The sequence below is a fragment of the Felis catus genome, chromosome A2 (genome assembly GCF_018350175.1).
Source record: "Felis catus isolate Fca126 chromosome A2, F.catus_Fca126_mat1.0, whole genome shotgun sequence".
Classification (NCBI taxonomy): Eukaryota; Metazoa; Chordata; class Mammalia; order Carnivora; family Felidae; genus Felis; species Felis catus.
This window is the reverse complement of record NC_058369.1, coordinates 94,756,770-94,773,421: the sequence shown is the minus strand read 5'-3', so window position 1 is coordinate 94,773,421 and position 16,652 is coordinate 94,756,770. Positions and strand designations below refer to the sequence as shown.

The following is a 16,652-nucleotide window of genomic DNA, read 5'->3' as shown; positions in this document are numbered from 1 at the left end:
GCTTTTAAACCTCAACTCTGAAAGTCCATACATACAACATCTCTAAAATAACAAGTGCTTCTCAGCTGTACTACTTTAGGTTCTGGAAGATTTTTTTCCTAATGTTTATTTATTTGAGAGAGAGAGAGAGAGAGAGATGGAACACAAGTGTGGGAGGGGCAGAGAGAGAGGGAAACAGAATCAGAAGCAGGTTCCAGGCTCTGAGCTGTCAACACAGAGACCAACTTGAGGCTCAAACCCATGAACCATGAGGTCATGACCTGAGCCTAAGTCAGATGCTTAAGTGACTGAGCTACCCAGGTGCCCCAAGTTCTGGAAGATTTTTTATGATCCCTCAGTGAGAAGTCCTAAATGAAGCTTGTGAAGAAACTCAGCAGAACTGAGCTTGGGTATTACACACTGCACTCTGGAACAGATGGCATAAAGTTCAAAGATGACCCACAGAAAAAAAGAACTTCCTAACTTTCCTCCTTCCTGTGTGCGCTCTATCAGGAAAAATAGTTATCAAGTGGGTGGAGCTGGGATTCAAAATCAGATTAGTTTGACTACGCTCTTCAGAGCTGTACTATCTCACTCCCAGGAGGATCTGAAAGAGCAACGTGGCTCAGATGGTGTTAAATGATAACATGGCCCAGACTCCAGAGGTTATGAGTATGAGGAACGAGGACTTCTTCATTCTCCTCTCTCTTCTAGTCCAAAACACACATACACTCACACACATAGACACACATGCACACGCACTTGCACACACACACACGGGACCAGGTACCAACTTCTTCACCATTTTCATCAGTGACTTAAAGAACGTCAGAGAAAAATGTGCTCAGATGACACAATAGGAAAGATACGAAATATTCTGGGGCGCCTGGGTGGCTTGGTCGGTTAAGCGTCCGACTTCGGCTCAGGTCATGATCTCGCGGTCCGTGAGTTCGAGCCCCGCGTCGGGCTCTGTGCTGACTGCTCAGAGCCTGGAGCCTGTTTCAGATTCTGTGTCTCCCTCTCTCTCTGCTCCTCCCCTGTTCATGCTCTCTCTCTGTCTCAAAAATAAATAAACGTTAAAAAAATTTAAAAAAAGATATGAAATATTCTGAAGGCTGAGCCAGGATTAAAAAATATTTAATCAGGTAGGAACAACTGGACAAGCCCAATACAGGAACACCTAATAGCAATAAACATGAAGTCTGGGACCTAGGTTCTATTACTTGTTTGAGATGGAAAGACTTAGCAGGCAACAATTTGTATAACCAAGGACTCATGGTTTTTAGCTGAGTACAAATTCTATGAGACCACTCGGTGGAAATGAAAGGAGATTGGAGTATTCTGACTTTAAGATAGCCCCCAAATCCCTGCCTGCTGGTGTTTACACTCCTCCCCTGGACTGTGGACGGAACCAATGACTTGCTTTTAACCAACAGAATATGGCAAAAGTGAGAAGATGTCACTTCTGTGATTACAACGTGTAGGATGCCAGCCCTCATCTTGCTGGGAGACTCTCTCCCTTGTTGGCTTTGAGGGAGCAAGCAGTCGTGCTGGGAAAGCCGTAAGACAAAGACCCGGAGGTAGCTTCAGACAATAGCCAACAAAACTCAAGGCCCCCAGTCTAATAGCTCGCAAGAAACTGAATGCTGTCAACAACCACGTGATCTTAGAAGTGAATCCTTCCCTAGTCCCAGTGAATCCAATCCATAAGATTGCAGTCCCAGGTGACATCGTGATTGCAACCCTGTAAGTACCTGAAGCAGAGCACCAGCTAAGCCATGCCTGGATACCTGACCGACCAGAACTGAGACGACAAATGTGTGTTAAGTGGCTAAGTTTGTGGTAATATTGTTCTATAGCGATAAACCACTAGTACAGATTAAATCACTGAATCATACTAGTCAGCACATCTGGATTGCTGTGCCAATGCCAGGTGCTGCCTGGGAAGAGGGACAAAGATAAATAACTGTCTTCTACAGGATGTACCCAGAAAGGTCAAGGGGTGGTGGACATATGTCCCATAGGTGGCTTGGAAATGTTTACCCTTGATGACAAAGAAATGGTTTGGAACATCACCTCCAACAGATCAAGTACTGCAATGTCAATCGGGGACTGATCTATGCGGTACTGAGTCAGCTGGAAAACAACGGCCAGTGGGTTAAGATATTAATATACAACAAAGAAGGGCATGCTAATGATAAGAACTGTACAAATTGTAATGGCAGCCTTATGAGGTTTAATTAGAGCTGAGCGTTGGACTGCACTATATTCTGCATTCAGATATAATAAGGATCGAATTCTGCCTCCACTGACACAAGGATTATCTGTGGTAAAATTGTGATACAATATTACAACCAATAGCTTACAAGATTAGATTATGCATTTACATCTACCTTTGTTTTTATGTGGCCATAATGATAACTTGCAGGATAGATAAGGAGAAGCAAGTTGATTAGGAAAAGGGTGTGAGTAGATGAAGGAGGGTAGAGAAAATATGGATGAAAGCTTTCCTTCCCTATTTTCTATCCAAAGTAAGTATCAATATTAATTATTTTGCAGGGAACCAGAAAAAAATCAATGGCTGATATCAGAATCTTTTCTGGCAGCATGATAAGCAGATACATGCATGTATGTAGTGTGTGTATACACGTATATGATATGTGTATGTGTGTGGATATGCACAGAGATTGAGCCTCTCTTCCCTCATTCCCCAGGCTTTATATACAGTGCCACTAGGCAAGGGGTTAGGGCTTTACACTGTTCATTTTTGGCAATGGACAATGGCATACAGGTTGTATGTGGGACTAGAAAAGCTGCCTTAAGATGCTGTGATTCTGGGCTGTGTTTCAGAGGTCAGAACCAGTAGTAGGATTCTGCAGAGCAGCAACCTTTACTGAGAAGGGCCAGCAGGGGGAGCCACTAAACTGAGAAAATGAAAAGCTGCCTGGAGCTTCAGAAAGCTGCTTGAATATTTAATCAGTGGCTCAACTGCTGAATTAAAAGAGATGGTGTTTCCAAAATATTGTGCAGAGTTTTCAACATGGCCAGGGTTCAGATGGGAAGGAACCGAAATAAATAAAGGACAGCTCTTTGATTTCTACTTAAAGTGAATTCAATTCATCTGCTAGAAGGTAAAGGTCTGGCTTGGGGCGCTTAGCTGCCCATGGAATCATCTGGGAGGCATAAAAACAAACAAACAAACAAAAAACACGTTAAAAAACACAGTAAGGACTGGGACCCACCCCAATGATTCTGATTTAACTGGCTGGCACTGTAGCCTAGGTATGAGGAATTTTCTAAAGCTCCCTGGTGATTCTAATGTCAGCAAGGGCTGGAACTGACTGGTCCAATCTAACCAGGCCATCTCTCAGAGGCCCTCGGTTGTTAGATGGTTTACAGATTTTTTTTTAAGTCTTCTGCCTGGATCCAAAGGGCCACACAAGATTTTCAGCAGATAAATGAACAGAATAAGCAGCTGGTTGTCAGACAAATTAGAGGAGAACTAAAAAAATAAATTTGACACTATTCCAGAAAACACTCTTCGCTGGAGCATTCTGCATGGAGAGCAGCTCATTTAAAATATATTTTCCTCTAACTAAATTTTCATTCTTCCCCCTCCTCCTTCTCTCCTACTGTTTCTATTCCCTGTCTCCCTAAACCCTGACTCCCTCATGGATTTCACTCTCATCTCAACTGCTTTTCCCTTCTTTTCACTGAGTGATGTTACCGTTGACAAGGCTTCAGCCTGTCAGTCCCCAGCTGTGCACTGTGGGAGCCCCAGTGAAGGAAGTATACGTGCACGCCGGTCAGGACCCCGCGGGTGGAGGCTGCAGAGGCTGGAGGAGGGCAATGTTGCCAAGCAGATGCAACGCAGTGAGGCTGACTGAAGAAGCAGCGGCATGAAATGTGGAAAAATGAACCCAGGGAGAGGGACCCGGAGGCAGGAGCCCAGATGCTGGAGCCTTGCTACTCAAAACATGGTCCATGAACGAGCAGCATCAGCACCACCTGCAGAAAGCAGCTCAGGCTCCACTCGCGACCTGATGAATCAGAATCTGTAACTCAACAAGAACCATGGGTGAAATGTGAGAAACGCTGCTTTAAAGAGTACGTTCTACCTGGATTTTTCAACCTAAAAGGCACAAGCAGTAGAGAGGAAATTCTGGTCACAGGTACACCTTCATCCAGAGCACCTAGGTAAGATTATCTGTTCAGGTAGGCTTTGGAAAGGGGGGTGGGTCGTGGGCAACTTCCAGTTCAGCGGTGCTGGCACCTCATCAGGAATTGCTGCAGATGACGGTGATTTCATGAGACTGGCTCGGCATTCTGTGCCTTGGAGCTCATCTCCCACACCTGCTCTCCTGTCCTCACTTTAACAGTCTCCTAGCCTAGGTGTTTCTTATGGCAAGAGGATTAGAATAATTTCTGGAAACAGGCTTAACACAACAATCCACTGATGCTCTTAACTTCAGCTGTAAACTTGAGGCCAGTTAAAATTCTATGATACACACACGTGTCATATATGACACATACCGCAGGCCCAAATTGATCACCTTTTTCTTTTTCTCGAATGAAAGTAGTTTTCCTATTTTCTGAGCATTAACTGTGCACAAAGCAATGTGCTGACTACAGGGAGACACAAAGATGCAAAACTGCAGCTTTTGTCTTCAAAAATGGAGTATTTGGGGGGCACCTGGGTGGCTCAGTCATTTGTGTCCGACTTCGGCTCAGGTCATGATTTCATGGTTCATGAGTTTAAGCCCCTGTGCTGACAACTCAGAGCCTGGAGCCTGCTTTGGATTCTGTGTCTCTCTCACTCTCTGCTCCTTCCCTGCTCATGCTCTGTCTTTCAAAAATAAATAAACATTAAGAAATTTTTAAAAATGTAGTATTTTAAATATTCATTTTTATTAAATTACAATTAAAAATGGCAAAGCTACCGAACTGATTTGTAACACTATGAAACTCTGACATCCTTAAGTATGTTTTAGAAGATTACATGCAGATACTGATGACTGCATTTAAGGCCCATCTGGATAATCTAGTTTAATCTCTGTATTTCAAGATCCTTAATATAATCCCATATATAAAAACCTATTTTCCAAATAAGGTAAAATTACAGGTACAGAGATTAGGGTCTGATATTTTTAGGTGTTCCTTATTCAGCCTACTCCAGAGTAAAATTATCATTTACAAAATATTATTTATACCTGATAATCAAAATGGGTATTTTATACAAACAAGACACACAGTAAAAGAACAAGCTATGGGAACATGTCTACTTTCAGCAATAATAACCTCGCGTAAGTTGCTGTACTATTTGCAATTTCACACCTATTAATTGATGAGTTATGACCAACCCAATAAAATAGGACAATATTAGCTGCTTCACAGATGAGAAAACTATACTGCAAAGAAGGTTGATCTGGATAGGTCCCCTAGAAGAGAAAAACAGCACCAGGACACAACCTGGATTTGTATCTGGTGCCCTTCCCACATCATCACTCAGATGCCAGCACATTATTAATAGGTTAATTCATCTCTGTTGACTCTAAAAGCAATTTAGGTATGCAAGACCAGCAAAGACCAACAGACCAAAGCTGGGTGCTCAGCCAAGCATCCTCACTAACTAAGCACTGCTGTGCTCCTGCTGACCCACTGGGCATACCTAGATTGGTTTCAAAGTCAAAGATATTTCCACACAGCTATTTACTAACAAAACTGATTTTGTCACACTCATTCTTATTCCAACCTGACAAAAATAATAGAATTGCTTATTCCTCACACTGAGGAAAAAAGGGTGTATTTATTTATTTTTTTCTTTCTTTAAACCTAGTGCACAGAATTTTGTTTTAATTAATGTAATAAGCACCTATGAGCTCACCACCCCAGACAAGGACTATAGGTTATTTACCAGCAGCCACATCTAATCCGGTAGCTCAGGCCCCATGCAATCATCCAGCCATTCCCACCTGAGGTAAGTTGCACTTTGAATCATGTTCATTATTCTTTACCTTTTGTTTTTATATCATTCTATTGTCCTTATAAGGATTACAGAGTATTTTTATTTTAATTATTTAAAATTTTATATTCAGGATATAATCCCATAGCTAATCTTTTGGAATTTCTTCCCCCACTTAACATTATATTGCTAAGATTCATCCAGACTCTTGTGTAATTATAATGTTCCTGGCATGTTATTCATCCACTCTCTTACTGATGAGCATTTATGTTATTGATCAGTCTGCCCAGGATTCAGAAAAGAAAACTGCATTAGGTAAAAATGGCAAGGTGAAAGCTTAGCAGTGATCTTTTCCCTTTAGGACTATAAAATTCCTGAATGCAAAAATTAAATATCGGCACCTAAAATGGAATTGTTCTCTAATAGTTTGAGAGCTGCTTGGGACTCACAATATATATGTCCCCAAAGAAATGATTCTCTATGTGGTGGCTGATGCACAGAAGGCTGTTATATTCATAAGAAATCGAAAAAACACTACAGAGCCGAACCGGCCCATACACCAGCATTTCCAATAAAAATGCAGCCAGCGTGGCAACCGCAACTCTTCGTATGGAGGTGGCCAGGAAGCAGGACAGGGCCCCCGTCCCTGAGACTCCCCAAGCTCTATCTTGAGGCAGCAACTCCGGGGCAGAGGAGAAAGAACGGACTGGCCTGAGGCTTCCGAGCCCAAAGAGGTGCCTGGCTGGAGATGGAGGCCAAGAACGGAAAGGGAGCTGTGTGGCTTGAGAGAAGTGACTAACACTGGAAGGGGTATGGGGTGGTCAGAAAGTGAATCATTTTCTCTGCATTTTTTAGCACTGGGTTAATGGGGAGCAACAGCAAGGTAGGGTTTGCAGGCTGCCCGCAGGGTGTCTCTGCCGGGGGACAGGCTTGGATTTCGTTTCTCCTCTCTACCTGTTCACTTCTTCTTTCATGGAGACGCCTTCCTGCGCTTAGAGTGGGGCACTGGAGAGAGAGCCCCTGGAAATGGTGGAGGGCTTTGAAAGGAGGTTTCCCCTCTCCCATGTTGCTGTGTCTGTGGTGGTGGGGAGCAGGAGAGCAGGACAAAGCCTCACACGCTGCACTGGGAATGAAGGCTGTGCTTCTATTGGAAGTATGTAGGTCAGAGCCTGCCTACCAAAGGAAATCTATACATTTACCTGTTCCAAAAAAAGATGCTGTTATTTTTAGAGCTTTGAATGGGGTATGCAGGAATGTGTGAGTTACAACTAAACCTCTGCTAAGTTTACTGGCAGGAAGGCTGTTAAAAAATTTAGGTCAAGATAGTTCTATAGAATGTGCTGCATTTACAGTATTTTATTACGGTTTTTGCAACTGTATATATACTATTTAAGTATCATTAACTATAGTTTAACTATATAGCTATACAATGTAACTACTGAACTATAATTTAACCATGATTTCAATATATATATATATATATATATATATATATATTATGTATTATTCATAAAAAGTTACTGGGAACCTGTTTTTGCCAAGGACTATGCCAGAAGCTAGGATACAACTATGGAAAAGACAATCCCTGATAAAGGGTGATGTTTATGATCAGCCTTTATCCACTGGGCCCCCCAGGCCTACTGCTGGTCAGGAATGCAGTCCCACTCCTACTCTCTTGGCAATTGACATGCAATCCCATAGACTTTCACCTACAAATGGGCTACTGACTTGTAACAGATTCAGTGGGTCAAGAACCGGTATTTAGAATACTGAGGTCAAAATCTGGTATTCATAATCTACAATTAGTAAATTACTTAGAGTTGAAAATGAGGAATTGTCTCAGGAAGCATGGCTGCTACTCAAGTTCTGACAACGCTGGATCTTCCTGACAACCACTGGTACACTGAGAGAGGGGGGGTTCTGTGGTTCTCTGGACAACACTGAGCTGTGGGTTGGTCACCCACATGGTTAACCAATGTTAAATTGGTTATAAATTTCAATTGCTGTTATGCTTAAGTTTAAATTTTAAACTGGTGTTAATTTAGCCTCATCAGCACCAGCTTAGCTTATCGTGAGCTATCTGGTTAAGTTCACATTATATTTTCATGCACTGATGCATCAATGGTATATCTGGCAATTATTTTCCAATAACTAGAAATTACAACAGTTACGCATTGTGGGTTATATATGAATCAGCCAGAAGATTCATATTAAAGCATATAGATGCCTAATTCCTCCTCACCCCTTAATCAGTTTTTTTTTTTCAAACACGTATTGCCATGGACTAAATGTTCCATCTATACCTTCAAAACATCTGGATTAATGCATCAAAAAAACATTGCAAAGATAGCTTATTATTTTCAGCAAAGGATCGATTTTTCTAAAAGTTAGGGGTCTGGACATTGACATGGTGTGGCCTCCTTAGACTCGCAAGAAGGCAGCATCTCATCCATCATCCCCTCTGTGCTGTGCCCCTGTCATCCTGCTAACAGGCTGCAGGGGACAAAGAACAGCCTTGCAAGACTGCTGGTCAACAAACAGGAGCAAAAAGGCCAGTCTAACCAGGGCGCAAAATCTTCTAATGACCATGTTCACTAAAAAGGTAGGTAACAATCCTTTCGAAAAGCTCACCTAGGTTTTTTAATATTCAGCCACATCTGCCTTACTGTTCCTTATCATTATGATAGGCTCAGAGGGCAACAAGTTGAGGAACAGAGACTGAGGGTGGTAGGCATTTTTGAAAGATAAAGAATTAGGATTTCTGGCCAATGGCACTGCCACCTGGAGTGCTGTGGACTCATTCTTTTAGTATATATAAAACTCATAAAGGAAAAAAATGCTCACTGCCACTCTTATTTTCCTACATTGCTTTAAAGATAGTGTATAGGCAGTTAGCTCACTCTTAATTGGACAAGGTTGTCCTTGGTAGATGTCTTTCAGACTACATTGTAATTTACAGACAGAGCCATTATGTCTTTCTTTTGCCTACTAGCCTTGTCAAAAGGAGGCAGCAACCATATGATCAAGGTCATCTGCAGTCCCTTAAAGAACCACCCTGGGTCCAAGAACCAGATACATCATCTTCAGCACTTTTTTCACCTCATGTACCATGCTTGCATAAGTGCAATTTAATGAGACCGAAGTCCTAACACTCACTGTCTTCTACTAAGTTATTCACTGTGTAAGCCTTAAACCACCTCCTACTTGAACTGATGAGCAAGGTTTCCCCAAGATGCCACTGAAAATTTATTTTTCTATCTTTGGACAATCCTTTGGTAGATACCCATCTCCTCCTTAATAGGTGGTTCTGTCGTTGTATTCGGAATTAAGAGATCTGAACAAAGTGGTGGGTACAAATAGAGTACGGTGCAAGGCAATTCAGATTTGTTATAGTATGTTCATAATATGTAACAGAATCTTATCCTCTTATTAACATGCACTATGAAAAGCTTAGCTACTAGATTAGAAACAAATACTTTGAAAACACACAGACCCTCCCACCCCTGACCAAGAAGACCTCACTTTTTGAAGATGATGCCAGTGGTGATGCAAATGAGCACCCCAAACACCTCAAGACATATATCCCCAGTTCTTAACTTACTTTAAAATCATTCAAAATTGCATTTGAGGCCAGGCTACACTGTGTTTGGAGTGAAGGGAGGGTAGAAAACTCTTAGCTGGCTGGGTAGAAGGAATGTGCACAAATATGGGCTTCAGAGGGGCATACATGGAAGATGAGAACATTAAGTACTCAGGTTGCTACTAAACTAGGAAGAGGTATTTGGAGAGTGCCAGAAACTGGGAATATAATCCTAATATGATGAGTGAACTCATTTCTTCCTCATCCTTGATAACCTCTGTGTGTCACGTGTTTACCCCATTTACCTCTGAAGATAGTAAACAGTCACACCACACGATACAAGACAATCTATCACATGAAATTAGCTTAACTAATTAGCTATACTGCTCAGTGATTAACAGACTGTCCACCAGATCTGGGCTTAGGTGTTGGTCTGCCATTCACATACCAACCACAGGATCTTGGTAGGCACAATGACAAGAGTGTGGCCTCTGAGATCAATCCATCTGCACTCAAATCCCAACTGAAATATTTTGAAAGCTGTAATTTAACCTCTTTTATTCTAGTTGACTTCCCCATGCCTCAGTTTCCTCTGTTAAGCGGGGATAACAGTGCCTACCTCTTTGGGTTGTTGGTCAGAAAACGAGATAAGGTTAATACATGTAAAGTACTTAGCATACCATGTGACACATGACAGTGAATGTTAGCTGCTACTGCTATCATCACTATCATCATAATCATTATCATCCTGATGTGTTGCTTTGCTTCTCTCAGATACACTTTCCTGTTACAGTTATGGGATAGTCACAACACCTATTTCACAACACTGTGAGAGTTAAATGAGGTAATGCATAAAAGATAATTACCATGGTGCTTTGTTAGTTAACAGTAATAGTAACAGTAGTAATAATAATAAAATAATTTGTCTAGGCATTTCCCCATTGTGGGTTCTATTCAGAAACCTTTATGTCCTTGTGACTATTTAGCATCTTTGAGAAATCTAGTTTCTAAGCCAAAATATGACTTAAATTTTTTTCTGATTTATTCCATAGACTCATCCTGTCCATTTATAATCCCATCAGGAGTGTGAGAGTGCTCGTTCAGTTTTGCCAGGAGTAGGAATGATCCTTTTGAAAAATTTTCCCTGAATGATTATAAGTGTTGTGGAAGCTCTGAAAATCAGCTGTCTGGGAACACCACCACCACCACCACTGTGACCAACAAAAATCAAACCGGAAGTTTAGCCCCCAATAATATAGGAAGCAGATTCATGGAGCAGATGCACTTGTTATGAAAACAGTAAATCATGCATACTGATAAATGAATGAGACTTGATAAGGACATCGTATCCTACTGTGTGAGAAGGTGGTGCTGTAATGTGAAAAATACAATCTCATGAAGTACGTTGTGTCCTGAAAAGGACAAGGGGATCAATAAAAAACACAGTTCGCATACTCCCAGCAAAAAACCGGGTGTTAGCACTTCTGAAGGATTTGGTTGTTTCATGAGATGAAAAATGTCTACTTTGAGGCCTTAAAATATTGATGCCCTAAAGAGTTCTTCCCTACTGCCACACAGCATCCGTCTTAGAACAGATCATGGTGAGAGGCTCCAGAGGCCAAGGGAATAAGTTAAGGGGATGCTGCTTCTCACTGTGCAGGAAATAATTCTTCTTAAGAGGCTATATATCAGTCCAGAAAAAGCTGACAAGCTTTTTAAAAAATACAACAGAAACAAACTAAAAGCGATTCATTCCTGTCATCTTCTTTACATCTTGAACTCAAATTAAAAAAAAAATTGCCAATAAAAATATACAAGTCTGTGTGTCTTATAGTAACTAGGTATCCATATCTGCATGTGTATAAATTCCAGTGCAATCCCCAGAGATCTCCTATGACATAAGTAATGGTAACACGTTTGCCTCTGGAGAGTGAAACCTGGTGCTGGGGTACCAGGGTAAGAGATGTAGTTATATTTTTTCCATTATGTACTGTTTGAGCTTTAAAAAAATTATGCATGTTTTAATTGTTTTTTAAAAATTCATGATAACTATGTAAATAAATAGATATATAAAATGTATTGGGACATTTGGTGACATCTGTACACATTTTTTTGTAGTCACAATTGGGGGAGGGCTCGTCACTGGTAGTTAGCAGATGGAGACCAAGTCTGCTGTTAAACAGCCTACAATGCAGAGGACAGCCCCCTACAACCAAGAATATCCAGCTCAAAAGGTCAACAGTGCTGCTGTTGAGAAAACTCTAAATGATGGACCCTTACATACAGAACATAAACACTCAGAGTATGAATTATATAAACAACTACTACAGTGGACTCTTGGCTCCTTATCACTCCAGACAGAGTATATCATCCAAAGAGACAGGACATGGAGTTGATCTACAGACCCAACACCTCCCACTCTCAAGCAGTTTCCTGCCTGCTTGGGGAGAAGCAGTTTTCATCAGTGGCTCTTGGCAGGGGAAGCAGTAACAGCAAGATCTGGACCCTTCCTGTTGCGTCAAGCACCTTGGAGAGATGACCATAAGGTCCTCTCTTCATGGGACTGTGTGGGTGGGAGAGGGCAATCAGGAGCTGCATTGTTCCAATTATTCTTGTTTAAACAAGTCTGGTTAAAAGCCATTCACACACTACATCTCAAATACAGAACTAGCAGCTGTATTCAAACTTTGTATTATAATCCGGTCGCACCATCCAATTGTTTATTTGAGATCACAGGCTTCAATTAATTTAGGGGACAGTATAGTGATCAAAGGAGAAAAGTTTCTTACAAATCAGTATTTGTTTAGAGGGTCTTGTGTCCTTCCAAAGATTCCTTGTCAAGGCAACACACAAAACTTCAAATAATGAAGTACTTCATGGCTTTTGCACTGATGACAACATAAAGGAAGAATGACTCTTGCCTCCTTGAACCATATCATCTATTTAGCTTAATTTCAACTTGTCCTGATATTATGCTTTCCTTTTTTTAGTCAGCGATATTTTTATCCGTGTTTAATTTTGCATTATACTGTATTATAACAAAATCATAAAATGTTTGAGCTAAAAGGGATCTTAAAAATCACCTAACAAAATCCTCACATTTTATAGATAATAAAAATAGCTACTCAGATACACATTTCTCTGTAGTCGGTATTGTTCTAAGTGATTTCCTTCTATTAATTCCTTTAATCCTCAAAACCATCTGATGATGTAGATATCACTACAGTCACGCCCATTTTACTGATGAGGAAATGGAGACACAGAGAGATTAAGTATGCCACATGTTCTGGCAGAAAGAATTCTAAGATGACCTTCAATTAATCATGCCCTTGTATAAACCTCTCTGACTGAATGCAGGCAGAAACTGTGACTTGCTTCTAGTCCACGGTATGTGACAATGGAGATGGGAGGAAAGTCACTCTCATGGTTATGCTATGTTATGTTATGTTATGTTATGTTATGTTATGTTATGTTATGTAAGACTATCCTGGTAGACTGGGGAGAGAGTAGACTGGAGAGAGATTCTCCCACTGGCCTTGAAGAAGCAAGCTGCCATGTTGTGAGAGGAACTACAAGGAAACCACAAGGCAAGGAACTATGGGAGGCTCTACTACCAGAGAGCAGCCCCTGGCTCACAGCAAGAAAGTGAGGACATCTTTCCTACCATCATAAGGAACTGAGTTCTGCCAACTATCACATGGAATTGAAAGAAGATCCCAAGCTCCAGAAAGGAATACAGTCTGAGCCAACACCCAGACTCCAGCCTTGTGAGACCATGATCAGAGCTAAGCGTGCCTGGATTCCTGCCCCACACAAACTGTGAGGTAACAGATATATGTAGTTTGAAGGCACTAAGTTTGTGGGAATTTGTTATGCAGCCATGGAAAAATGATAGACATGTCCAGGGTCACAAAGCAAATAAAAGCAAGAGCAGAATTCAAACTCTGATGGTCAGGCTCTGCTATCCATCCCCACAAACATAACCACAAACAACAGATCATTAATAGTGACATCTCTGGGGCAGAGAGAGAGGTGAATTATTTTACTTACCCTATGTAATCTCCCTTCCTTGCACTTTTTACACTCTGACATATTACACACTCATGAATGCATGCACACACACACACACACACACACACACACACACACACACATTTATTGTATATCTCTGGCCAGCACATGAGATCTGTATGGGCAAGGATTTCCAACAATTTTGTTCACTGTTATGGTCCCAATCACCTAGAACAATGCCTGGTACCAAGTATATGGTAAAATTATTTTTTTTAATTTTATTATTTTAAAAAATGTTTATTTATTTTGAGAGAGAGAGTGTGTGTGTGAAAGTGAGCAGGGGAGGAGTAGAGAAAGAGACAGAGCCCCAAGCAGGCTCTGTGCTGTCAGTACAGAGCCCAACGCAGGGCTTGAACTCATGAACCGTGAGATCATGGCCTGAGCTGAAATGAAGAGTTGGATGCTTAACTGACTGAGCCACCCAGGTGCCCCACCCAATGTGGGGCCCGAACTCACAACCCTGAGATCGAGTTGCATGCTCCCCTGACTGAGCCAGCCAGGCACCCCTGGTAAAATTATTTGTTGAATGCCATGAATGAATGTAATCATGGAGAAGCTGTGGCTTGGAGACTTGCTCAAAAGTCCTCATTAGTTAGTGGCAAAGCCAGACATGCTGATTATATTACTAATCTTAATTCTTCACCCCTTCCTAGAACTGCACCCTCTGCCATATGACTTTGCACTTCTTTTATGGCGCTTTGACTTGTTTCGCCAAGGAATGGGGTGGGATGAAAGGGGTGGTTGCAAACTTAGGAGGTAGCACATGTTTCCATTCACCCTTCTTGCTCTTCTGTCATTGCCAGAGAAAAGCATGCCCTGATTAGCCCACTGGTCCAAGGATAGTGATAAATATGTAGAGCAAATGTGGACTCAACCTATAGATGATGAGCTGTGCATATATCAGCCAGCCCCAACTAACCCATGAGTATTTGAAAGAATAAACAATTGTTGTAAGCTGCTGAATTTTGAGGTGGTTTGCTATATAGCATTAAGATGGAATAGGAAGAGTTCTTTGCAGTCCTAGTCCACCTGAGGTCTTATTAACATGGAATTTCACAGCAGTGATGTTCGGGGGAAGAAATCCCTAAAGTAGTGGAGAAAGATATAATTAGCGCCTTAATAGTCCTTTTGTTGACTACAGGATGCTTTGTAACTATTATGCTAAAAGCAGTTTTTAGGACAGAACATACCAAAGATCATAATTCTGCTAAAATAACAAAACCAACACATAAATGCACTCCTGAAATTAAGGCATTACAAAAAATTATACAAGATTAAAGGGAGAATGGAGGTGTGAATTGGAGCCAGAAGTTCAATAGCTAAGAAAGCCCAGGTCAATATAGAGCTGACAATGGTTAATCATCTACTTTCAAGATCTGAAAAGACTAAAAAGGGTTTGAATTTTTGTAGCCTGCAGTCTCTGACTATACTTTAAAATACAGTATTATTGTCCATAATTCAGTCAAAATTGAAAATAGATCAAAGCCAGGTCTATTTGGTGTAATTTTCCCTGGGTAAGAGTATAGAAAGAGCGTCAAAGCTTAATATCAGCGACATGAAAGAGGAAGTTCCATGAAGCTATTAGTTGGATGGAGCTGTCCATTCACAGAGTTGAGCCAGCCCCCTGGGACTGATGCAGAAAATGTGGGTAGAAGTAGGCTTAGCACAGAGGCTGCTCCCTCTATGCTAATAAGAACAGCAGAGTTATTCTCACCTATTGGGGCTACCATATGCCAGGCTCCTTCTACTAGAAACTCTTTTTATATACAGTATCTACAGTGATCATAATGATCCTAACAAGTTAGGTACTCTTGTGTTCATGATATGGACAAGGCTCAGAAAGGGAAGTTTATTGCAGAAGACAAACAGCTAGTAAATGGGAGGATGAGAGAGAGCTCTGACCACCAAGGCCAAGGTTCTTTCTGCAACATCATGGTGCTTCTTGGGTTTCTGAACAAAGACAGTTTCCTTTCCTTTCTGTTTCTTCTGGTTTCTTTTGTAATGAGGATTTCAAATTTATCCAGTCTGTATCTATTCATCAAAATGTCATGAACTATATAGTAGATTTACTCATAAATACCACTGTCCCCATTGCCACTGTATAGGAAACACTGTCATATTTACTTGTTTACTCTTTGTCAGCAAAACCTCTGGCTGAGACAAAGCCAATCTAATTTGGTTTCATCCAAGCCCTGGGATTAGATGAAGTTGGTTAGCAGCACCATTCTTTAGTTATGGAAATAATCTGGAAAGCTGTTTAGCTTTTGCACACTGGTGGCCCTGTAATTCAAAATGCTCTGTTATCTCTGTGTACAGATTCACCTACTCACGGAAAAAGAGTAATAACAGAATACACTACTTTGGCTCTTCTAACAGAGCTCTTTGAAGGCAGAGCCTTTCCAGAAGCGCTGACACTCATCTATCATAACACATTGCCCATGTGCCCTGCTTGTGTCAAGCAGAAACATGTATTCAAGCAGCTGAAGTGATCAATAATAGCAATACACAGACCAACTGTCCAGCATTGGAGGAAGCATCACCAAGCATATAGCCTACTGCTGAGCGGAAAGTTTACATGAAAGCTGGCCAGGTAGTTTATTTCTCATTTTAAAAGGGCTCTTCTCAGGGCTCCTGGGGTGGCTCAGTCAGTTAAGCATCCGACTTTGGCTCAGGTCATGATCTCTCAGTTCATGAGTTCAAGCCCCATATCGGGCTCTGTGCCCCCAGCTCAGAGTCTGGAGCCTGTTTTAGATTCTGTGTCTCCCTCTCTCTCTGACCCTCCCCTGCTCACACATGCTCTCTCTTTCTCAAAAATAAATATTAAAAAAAATTAAAAGGGCACTTCTCTCTACAAACTTTAACTTTCAACTGAAAAAATTGTTATTAAAATATCATATGCAAATAGCAAAACAATAATTAAAAGTGTGTGCGTGTGTATACATATGTACACACACACACACACACACACACACACACACACACATATATGCAGTATATAAGAGTATTCGATAACAAGTGAGTCTGTTAGTATAGCCCCAGTCCTGAACTCTTTAGGAAAAA

The 16,652-nt window shown here is 41.2% G+C and overlaps 1 protein-coding gene and 1 long non-coding RNA gene across 10 annotated transcripts in view; one reads left to right on the top strand and one right to left on the bottom strand.

Moving 5' to 3' along the window:
* Positions 1 to 16,652, bottom strand: part of CDK14 (cyclin dependent kinase 14) — a 674,504-nt gene that overhangs the window by 232,726 nt on the left and 425,126 nt on the right. The window lies entirely within an intron of this gene.
* Positions 4,042 to 12,653, top strand: LOC109497819. Its single transcript, XR_002154250.3, has 2 exons — positions 4,042 to 4,176; positions 10,574 to 12,653. It is a non-coding gene; the product is annotated as an uncharacterized LOC109497819 (long non-coding RNA).